This window comes from Lissotriton vulgaris, chromosome 2_1 (genome assembly GCF_964263255.1).
Source record: "Lissotriton vulgaris chromosome 2_1, aLisVul1.2, whole genome shotgun sequence".
Taxonomy (NCBI): Eukaryota; Metazoa; Chordata; class Amphibia; order Caudata; family Salamandridae; genus Lissotriton; species Lissotriton vulgaris.
The window spans coordinates 579,139,522-579,148,952 of record NC_141687.1 but is presented as its reverse complement, the minus strand read 5'-3'; positions in this window follow the sequence as shown (position 1 = coordinate 579,148,952).

Below are 9,431 nucleotides of genomic sequence, written 5' to 3'. Positions count from 1 at the left end.
CTTGCTATACACCCCCGCGAGACTCTGTTGGAGAAAACAGGAAAAAGCAGCAGAGAGTGGCTCATCTGTATATCTACAGAGCTAAACATACACGTGAACTCTGCCAGACTTTTATACTCTTTTTGCGAGTTACTGGGGTGTGTGTGGTGTGTGTGTGTGTGGGGGACCCTCGTGACTCTAGAGAGAGAGGGGGGCCCTGTTGATGCGTGGAAGCATACGGTGTATAGAGGTTGAAAAACCTAGAAGCAATGGACAATTAGTGCGGAATGCTGCAAATAAACAGGAGCATGTTCCCAGGAATAGGCAGCTAACTATGATCAGATAATAGAGTAGTTTGCCTAACCAGTACTGATTTAACATAGGCTTAATTTGAGGGGGCTTGACAATTGTAGATGGGGAAGAAGAGTATAGAGGCTTAAGTAAGGGTCTCTATTATCACCCTTTGTCTTTCTACAGTGAATGAAGTCCCACACCACAGGGACCAGTCTCCACACATAACGTAGGAAGGGTACGGATCTAGTGGACCTGCTCATCCTTTGGGATCCATCGTCCGAATTACGGGAGGACCCAGAGTGGCACTGATTGCGACAGTCCTGAAGAAGACCGAATTAACCCTTAGAGGCACATAGTTAACGGTCGAAACATGTTGACTTTAGCAGTGGTAGGAGGGAAGCCTTGAGATTCCGAAATTTCTCCTTAAGGCATTTCCCATCCCTTTCTTACTTTTTAATCCTGATAGGGGTACCAAGGAAAGTTGAATAAAAATACTTGTTTAGTTGGCACCCCTAATCAGTTTTAAGCACGGCCCTTGTACTGCACTTTTGGTCGCACTTAAAGTTTTGGTCACTGGGTGTTTGCACGGCTTTCACCGCAATTTATGTTATGTGTAGTCCTATGTTGAATTTTTCTGGTTGTACGTCTTGTTAAGTGGAATTTATTATTTTTCCCCCCTCCCTTATGCTCCGTCCTGTGTGGGTACACCAGGGCGTATTGTAAGCAGGCCCAATGATGAAGCATGTCACATACTTCGGTATGTGAGTGAGGGCAGTTTTTCCAATCAGAGCGATTTGCCTGCTTGGGATATTCATTTTTATGTCTTTTTGTATTTTGCTTGTGTGGTCTACTCTACCCACCCCCTTCGTGTGTGTACATTTGTTATTTATGGGGGTCAGGGGTGGTAGAGTCTAAACTTTTAGGACCCTCACCCCTTTTCTGTGTTGAATATCATCTGTATATCTACCTTTTGTTCACAAACAAATCATTTCAAAAGGATCAACAACATAATTGGCATATTTTATCCAAACTAGAGAGTACATTAGAAAAACCATTATTTGCCCTAAAGAAAAACCATGGCATTGTTCATCAATTGGTGCGAGCAGAGCATACAGTCCATTGTCAATAATAAAAAGCATATTACGAGATTATTGGAATTTACCCCCTTACAAGGGCATCATAAATGAGGCACATGTGTAGTATGTGGCCAAGCTATTGAACGCTCTGAATTGACACTGGATAACATGAATTGGACACATAAACCATTTTGAAAATGTAAAACAAAGAACATAGTCTATGGGATTGTATGCTCATGTCAAAAACTTAATGTGGGTACATCTAACACAGAAATTCATCAATGAATAATAGAGCCTAAATCTAGGATTCTTCATAAAGTTATGTCAGCCTTACTTGTCAATCACTTCCAAGATTACAATCATACAGAGAATGATTGTAAATGGACTGTTTTATCAGTTATTCATCCTAAACCTAGAGGTGGCGGCTTGGAAAGTAATTTAACCAGGAGAGAGGCAAACATAATGTTGCGGTTAAACACAACGATTGTTGGTCTCAATGAAATGTGTGAACTCCAAAGTTTATGACAATAAGTTGGCTTGTATAATAGAAAAAGATTACTTGAAGCGGAAGTACAGAATTCCAACTCCCACTGTTGCAATACAAGAAGACTATATGAAAATGTGAGTTATTGTTCAATACTTTTGACATCCAGGCATGTATGTACATGGTCTTAAGACTATGAAATGTAAGGTTAGCACTACAAGTTCCATCGTCACAGCACAAGAATATTGCATGAGCAATATGGTCACATCCGGCGGTGGCTACGGCGTCAGTTAATGCAGAAGGAAATTAGCAATATGCCTCTAGCCAAATATTTTATTTAAATCATTCACTGACAGTTGGGCACACTATCACGTTGACACCTGCAGAAACACTCAGGAAACACTCAGGAAAGCCACTACCGAAAAGGTCGACTGCACCGCTTCAGCTCTAGGAGACACAAGTCTTACTCCGGCCGCTTGAGTCTTTTTGACCACACTGATGAAGTGTTTGCGGCCCTTATTTTACAAAGGTATCTTCACTACTAAAAACCTGAATTTAACTGTGCACCTAAAAGTTGGCTTTGGATGCTATTTTTCTAATTTCTCCTTCCTTTATTCATTTTAAGGTCCATCTCGGCAAATATGATTCAATAAAGCTGTGCACTAACTGAGAAAGATGGAATTCCCTTATCTGCTTAGGCTCCTAAAGTAGAGACAAAAAGTGAATGGGTAGGATACATATCTAATGTTCCCCACAAATTCCACAGAATTTTTAATGCCCACTTTTTTTCAATGTTTCATTACTTTAAAGCCTCCCCCAGGTCCATGTTCTGAGGAGACCCTTTAATCAAATGGGTTGAAAAGCATCAGCATTTGATACTAGGGAGTTGAATAAATAAAATTGCATGAGGAGTGAACTCTCAAAATCCGGGTCTCTCCTTACATAAAGGACTTGTTTCAAGCCGTGATTCTTTGCATAAAACCCAGTACGGACAGTATAAGTGGGACATTAATTCCGTGCTATTTTTAGGTCTCGCGATCTGCGTGGCACTGCGCAGCAGTGCTCATGCAAGTCGCGTGAGCTATAGTAGTTAAAAACTTGGAAATCCAAGCTCACCTAGGAATCGCACACGCTCGTGCGTGTGCGTCTCCTTTTGAGCTCCCCCATTGGCCTTTGTGTGCGTCTTATTGTAAAAGACTGCACGCAATTGGCCTGAAGCATGCGCATAGCTCTTCCATGGCCTATTGGTGTCTATTACGCGCACCAAGTGTTTCTCTGTGGGAGGAGCTATGATTGTGCCAACACAGGCGTGTGGAGAAGTGTGGCTCACTGGTTAGAGGAGGCATACCCTGAAGCTGAGGTCAGACCCAGGACCAGGGTTCGATTCCCGACGCGGCAGGGTCCTGAACCCAATTATCCACGGACTCGATAATTCTCGCTTCTGTGCCCACTCTAAGCACGAGATCACACTATGCAGCTCTGGGCAACATGCTTGCTTAATCTCCACAACGGCCCCCCGCGGCGGGATGCCTGGCTTACACCTTGGGGATGCCCAGCACGGGTGATCTCACAGGGAAAATACCAGGACGGGTTCCCAAGGCAAGCGCCGAGATGCCCAAGGGTAAAATCGAGCGCTATATAAGAACATACATACATACAGGCGTGACGTGCGCGCCTCTTGTTTAACTTGGCTTCTTAGCCGTGTGTTGCTCTCTGCTGCCCTCTAACGACAACCCATTGCACATCATAAATTATAGCTCAAGCAACAGACAGAAAAAGATGGGTGCGTTGTCATGTTTAACCAGGAGGCGTCCTAGGATAACATTGGGCGTCTTCTGAAGCAAACTTACTTTTATGAAAAAATATATGCATGGGTTCCGTATTAGCCTGCAGGTCAGTTAAAAAAATGTGAGGATGGCAAAGTTAACATGCACATAATGATTAAAAGTGAACCCACGGGTTTCTCCCTGGCAGAAACCTGTGAGCGTGTTTTTTGTGGTGTATTCATCATTGCGACGTGACTTTTTTTTTAACCGGTGAGTCGCTTGGAAGCTTACGCTGTTAACGCTTTTGCCAAGCTATATTTTTTACACTTGTATAGCTGACGTTGCTGTAAAGTTTGAAAGTAGACTGTGCAAGGGTAGCATGCTTATTTAGTTTGAATGTTTGAAAAATACGGAGTCCTTTGCCCTCAAAAAACGTCTGGGTCTTTTTAGATGAAAAGGAGACGGCGGGGTCGAGGGGTGCGTTATCCAGCCCCGTTCATTTTGCCAACTTTTCTGCCAGTACATATCGGCTTCAATGCAGGTCCAGTGTATGGAAAACAGCGAGGTTACAAAGTGCCTGCAAAGTGAAGTGTCCCTCCACTGGAGGGGGGGGGGGGAGGCATGCACGCGCAAGGACCCCAAAGTCTGAATGTGGAGTGTGCTTTTGCCCAGAGACTTTGAAATTGAGTGACATGCTTAGCAGTTGTTTATTCTTTACACAGGTGAGTCTCTTATAGAGGACCTAGGGGTGAGACAGGGATTCTGAAACAACTTTTAAACATTGGTGCTTTCACAGTGCACACAATTTATTTTATTTGGGTAATTTTGTCAGAACTTCAAATTTAGCAACTGCTTGCGCGCATATTTATTACACTGGATACAGAGAAAACAAGCATTTGCAATGCAATAGGTCTCGCATTATTAAAGTTTGAGCTAGTGGTGTTGCATTATTTAGCAATGCCAATAGCTCAAACTTTAATAATCGAGACCAATTGCATTGCAAATGCTTGTTCTTCAATTAATTGAGTTGGATTGGAGTTATGCTCATGTTAATTTGATAGACTTTTTAAATTTTGCACTAAGTGGTGTAGGTCTAGCACAAATGCAGTCTTTGTGGGTCAAATGTGTATTATAAATATCTAATCATTTTTTTCTTGGTGTAAATGATATGCAAAAGTCCTCTTTGACTCAAAAAAGTGATGAATAAAATGATGATTAACTAAAGTTGAATAATCAATGTGATCATGCAAATTAAATTCTTTATTGAATGAGTAATTAGTAGTGTCAAATTGATTCAGAGAAGGTACTTTACCTTACTGTATACTTTTGAACAGTTGGCATTTTCTCGTCTTAGCCATTTTTATTGCCTGTAGCCCGTCTCTGGGTCACATGACTTGGTGTTGCTGACAATTAAGCTTTGTGTATTCTCCTGAGACAGCCACACACAATAGAGGGTTTAGGTGGGCCTGGATGGGTCATCACTGGCAGGATGGGAGGGCGGAGCTGGGCCCAGCCCTACTTACACTTGAATAGACTGTGTCCTGCCTCCACACAAAGGGCTGCATACCCTGAGTAGTTAGTCTGGAACCAGGACAGGAAATGCAGGATGCCTGGGGACTTCAAATTGAATTTCTAGAAGCTTCTCCCACCTTCCAGATTAAGAGCACTAGGTATAAATGCTGCATCTCAGATACCAACTTTTCAATAAACTTCTGGACCTGTGAATACTCTGCCAGGAAGAAGGACTGCTGTGCTGCTTTAAAGACTGCCGCTCTGCTGGACTGTTGCTCTGAAGGACTGCTGCTCTGGTGTCATGACCTGCTGTCTGTTGGCCTCTTGCACGGGTGAGAAGGACTGGACCTACATCTGTTGTTCTCGGGACCACCAGAGTGACTCCAACGGCTGGTTGACTGGCCTCTTTGCATGAGCAACCATGCCAGAAGGCTTCAACAACTATGAACTCAGCTCCTGGATTCTGCCATGTGTGAGTCTACCTTGCCAAGTGGTTGCACCTGTGTCATAGACACTTGGAAGGTGCTCTTCCAGCCTCTGTGGATCAAGCAGAACCGACACATCTCCTCTGCTGCATGGTGCAACCCCCCAGCAGAAACAATGCATCGCCACTGCTGCGTGAATCTGAATTGCCACAATTCTGTTTGAACTATTGGACACATACATTACACATTGTCTCTAAGTTAAACCTGACTGCTCTGTGCCACACTACCAGACAATTGCGCTCAGGTTAATTTAGGGTTGGCTTGTGCCTCACTCTGACAAGAATTGTGGTTGCTGCCTGACTAGGGCTCATACCCCAGTCAACCAAAAGCCCAATTTCTTACACGTTCCAAGTTTGCATCACAAATTCCTACTGAGCCTTTTGCTGCCTGGTTTTGAGGCCTTGAGTCCCAGAAACACCACAGAAATGAGCAGTGCCAGTGAGCACAGCGGTAGGATAAAATGTGTGTCATATATGCGAAATGAAGCATTCTAATTTTTTTTAATGTTGCCTTCCCATCCTCGTACCCATTGTAACAAACTCAATAACCACCAGAAACGTAAGTGGTATGCGGAGATCTTCTTTTATTGAACAGCTCTGAAGTGTAACATCTTTCCTGAATGCCTCCTCTAACGGTATTGTAATTCCCTGAACAACCTTCCCCTTCCACTCTAGAACATTCCCTTACCCTCATTCTACATGACATCATAGTGTCATGCCACACTACTACAACAGACTATTACACCACTGATGTTTCACTGTCACTCAGGCTTTACCCGAAGCACTGCTGGAGCTTGTATACTCTAGTTGAGCCACTATATGGCAGAGGAGCAAACCCAGCTAGTCAATCAATCAATCAATCGGGATTTGTAGAGCACGGCTAATCAACCGTGAGGATATCCAGATGCTAGGATCCTGCTGTGATCAGTCAATGAGCCAGGTCATGAGTCCCTTTCTGAATTCTGAGAGAGTGGGTGTTCTTCAGAAGTGGAGGGGAAGGTGGTTCCAGGATTTGGCGGCGAAGTAGGAAAAGCAGCATCCTCCGCTATGCCTTTGATGGATGTGGGGTGTGAGTAAGGGATGATGAGCGTAGGTGTCTGGAGGGATGGTGGTAGTTCAGGTGTAGGTTGATGTAGGCTGGCCCTTGGTTGTGGAGGGCCTTGTAGGTGACTTGAATTGTCATCTTTTCTGGATGGGGAGCCAGTGGAGATTCCTGATCATGGGGGGGAGGGGGGGATTTTGGTCCATTTGCAGAGGTAGAGGGTGAGCCTGGCAGCTGAGTTTTGTATCATCTGGAGTCACTTCAAGAATTGGGTGCTACTTCCTGTGTAAATCTTGTTGCCATAGTTGAGGCAGCAATTAATGAAGGCTTGGATAACAGATTGTCTGGTGTTGCTCTTTGGAGCATGCGAAGGGTGTGGAAGCAGGCCGAGGTGACTACTTTGATCTGGGGTTTCATGGTGAGCTTGCTGTCCAGGATGATGCCAAAGTTGCAGGCGTGTTCTGTCTGTGTGGGGCTGAGTTTAGAAGGCCACCAGGCGTCGTTCTACGGGGATGTGTTGTTTCCAAAGATAAGCACTTCAGTCTTGTCCGTGTTGAGCTTCAGGCAATTGGTCTTCATCAATCAATCAAGGATTTACAAAGCGTGGCAAATCACCCATGAAAGTTTGAAGGTGCTGTTGTTGCTTAATGCTTCATGGTCATCGGTTCATTCAACAGCTAGGTCTTATGTTCTTTCCTAAATTGCCCACAAAATCAGCCGTTTCTGAGATGCAGAAGAAATTTGTTCCAAGCTTTGGCCACCAGGTGTGAGAAAAAGCATTCTCCGCTGATGCTTCGGCAGATTCGGGGGTGTCTACAAAGGAAGAGGGAGGTTAATATTAGGAGTCTGGGACAGATGGTGGACAGTCATGCGTTTATTAATGTATGCTGGTTCTTCATTGTGCAGGACTTTAAATGTGTAGGTAGACATTTTGAATTGGCATCTCTTCTGGATCGGGAATTTGTATATCTTCTTGAGGAAGGGTTGGATGTGGGTCCATCTGGGGAGATCGAGGATGACTTGTGCGGTTGAGTTTTGTATTGTTTGTAGTCTCTTCAGGAGGCATGGGGTGACTTCTACATAGAGTGTGTTTCCATAGTCCAGCCTACTGGTGATGAGGGCCTGCATGACAGACCTTCTGGTGTTGACTGAGAGCCACCTGAAGATCTTGTGGAGCATTTGCAGGGCATGGAAGCAGGTGAAGGAGACTGTGTTTACCTGTTTCTTCATGGATAGCTTGTTGTCCAAGATGATGCTGAGGTTGCGGGCATGAACTGTTGGGACGGGGGATGGGCCAAATTCAGTAGACCACTATGTGTCTTTCCAAGATGAGGTGTTGTACTCCAAGGAGGAGGTCTTCTGTCTTGTCTGAGTTGAGCTTGAGACTATTTTCCTTCATCCAGTCGGCAACGTTCATTATACAGCTACGAAAGTTGGTTTTGGTGGTGGTGCGGTCTTCAGACAGTGAGAGGATAAGCTGGGTGTCGTTGGTGTACAAGATGATGTTGAATCTGTGCAATTTGACGGTGTCAGTCAGCAGGGTCATGTATGTGTTGAAGAGGGTGGGGCTGAGGGATGATTCTTGGGAAATGCCACAGATGATCTTCTTGGATTTCAAGGTGAACAGTGAGGGACGGATTAGCTAGGTTGTACCGGTGAGGTATGAGGCAATTCATTTCAGTGCGTCTCCCTGAATTCTGATGTGGTGGAGTCTGCTGATTGAGATGTGATGGGAGACAGTGTGGAAGGCGGCTAAAAGGTCCATGAGGATGAGGGCTGCTGTTTTGTTGTTTTCCAGGAGGGCCCTTATGTTGTTGGTGGCTACGATCAGGGCTGCCTCTGTGCTGTGCTGTGGTGGGCTCAAACTTACGATTGGACAGGCTCAAACTTACTAATGTGTGGGCTCAATTAGGTTGTTGTGTTCCAGGTGTTTGTGAGCTGCAAGTTGATTGCCTTCTTGAGAACCTTCTCTGGAAATGGGAGCAGGGAGATGGGCCGGTAATTCTTTGGTTCTGCTTGGTCAGCGGATGGTTTCTTCAGGAGGGGCCTCACTTCAGCGTGCGTCCAGTCCTCAGGGAAGGAGGCTGAGGTGAAGGAGGTGTTCAAGACCTTCTTAAGCTTGTAGGCCATTGTCTTGTTCCCAGGGTTGAAGACATGGTGGGGAGAGGGGTTCATGTGGGCTCCTAAGTGCATGGAGTTTATGATGGAGATTGTGGCTTAAATTGGGAGCAGGCCCGGCCCGTGCAGGGCGTTATACCGGGGCGGTGATGTCAGACAGGGGAGGGGCAGGGTGGGGGGGTTGTAAAATGTGGGATATGGACCATTACAGGTAAGTATCGAAAAAAATTAATAAAACGAATTTCGTTGCCCGCGCTGCATCGCCAAATGTGATGCAGCGTAGGAAAAAAACAATCTGAGTGTGGTATCATGTAGCCTTCTGGGGTGGCGATGGCGATGTCTGACACAGAGGCAGGGTAAAGACAGTTCTCTGTGAGGTCATCAATTTGGCTATGCAGTTGTGGAAGTTGGTCCTAGTGGTGGAGGGTCTTCTGAAAGCTAGAGGATGAAGGGGGTGTTATCTGCATAGGAAAATATGTTGAGGCCATGGGTTCTGATGATGTTGTGTCAGTGACATTCTGTGGCTAGAGCTGTGGCCAGAGCTAGTGGCAGTAATTGTAAATGAACAACCACTTTGCAACATATATTTGAATTAACAATCCAGTATGAAGTTCAAGGCCAGAAGAAAATGTGAAACGAAATGCATACTTTATTATAACTTACACATTAAGATCTA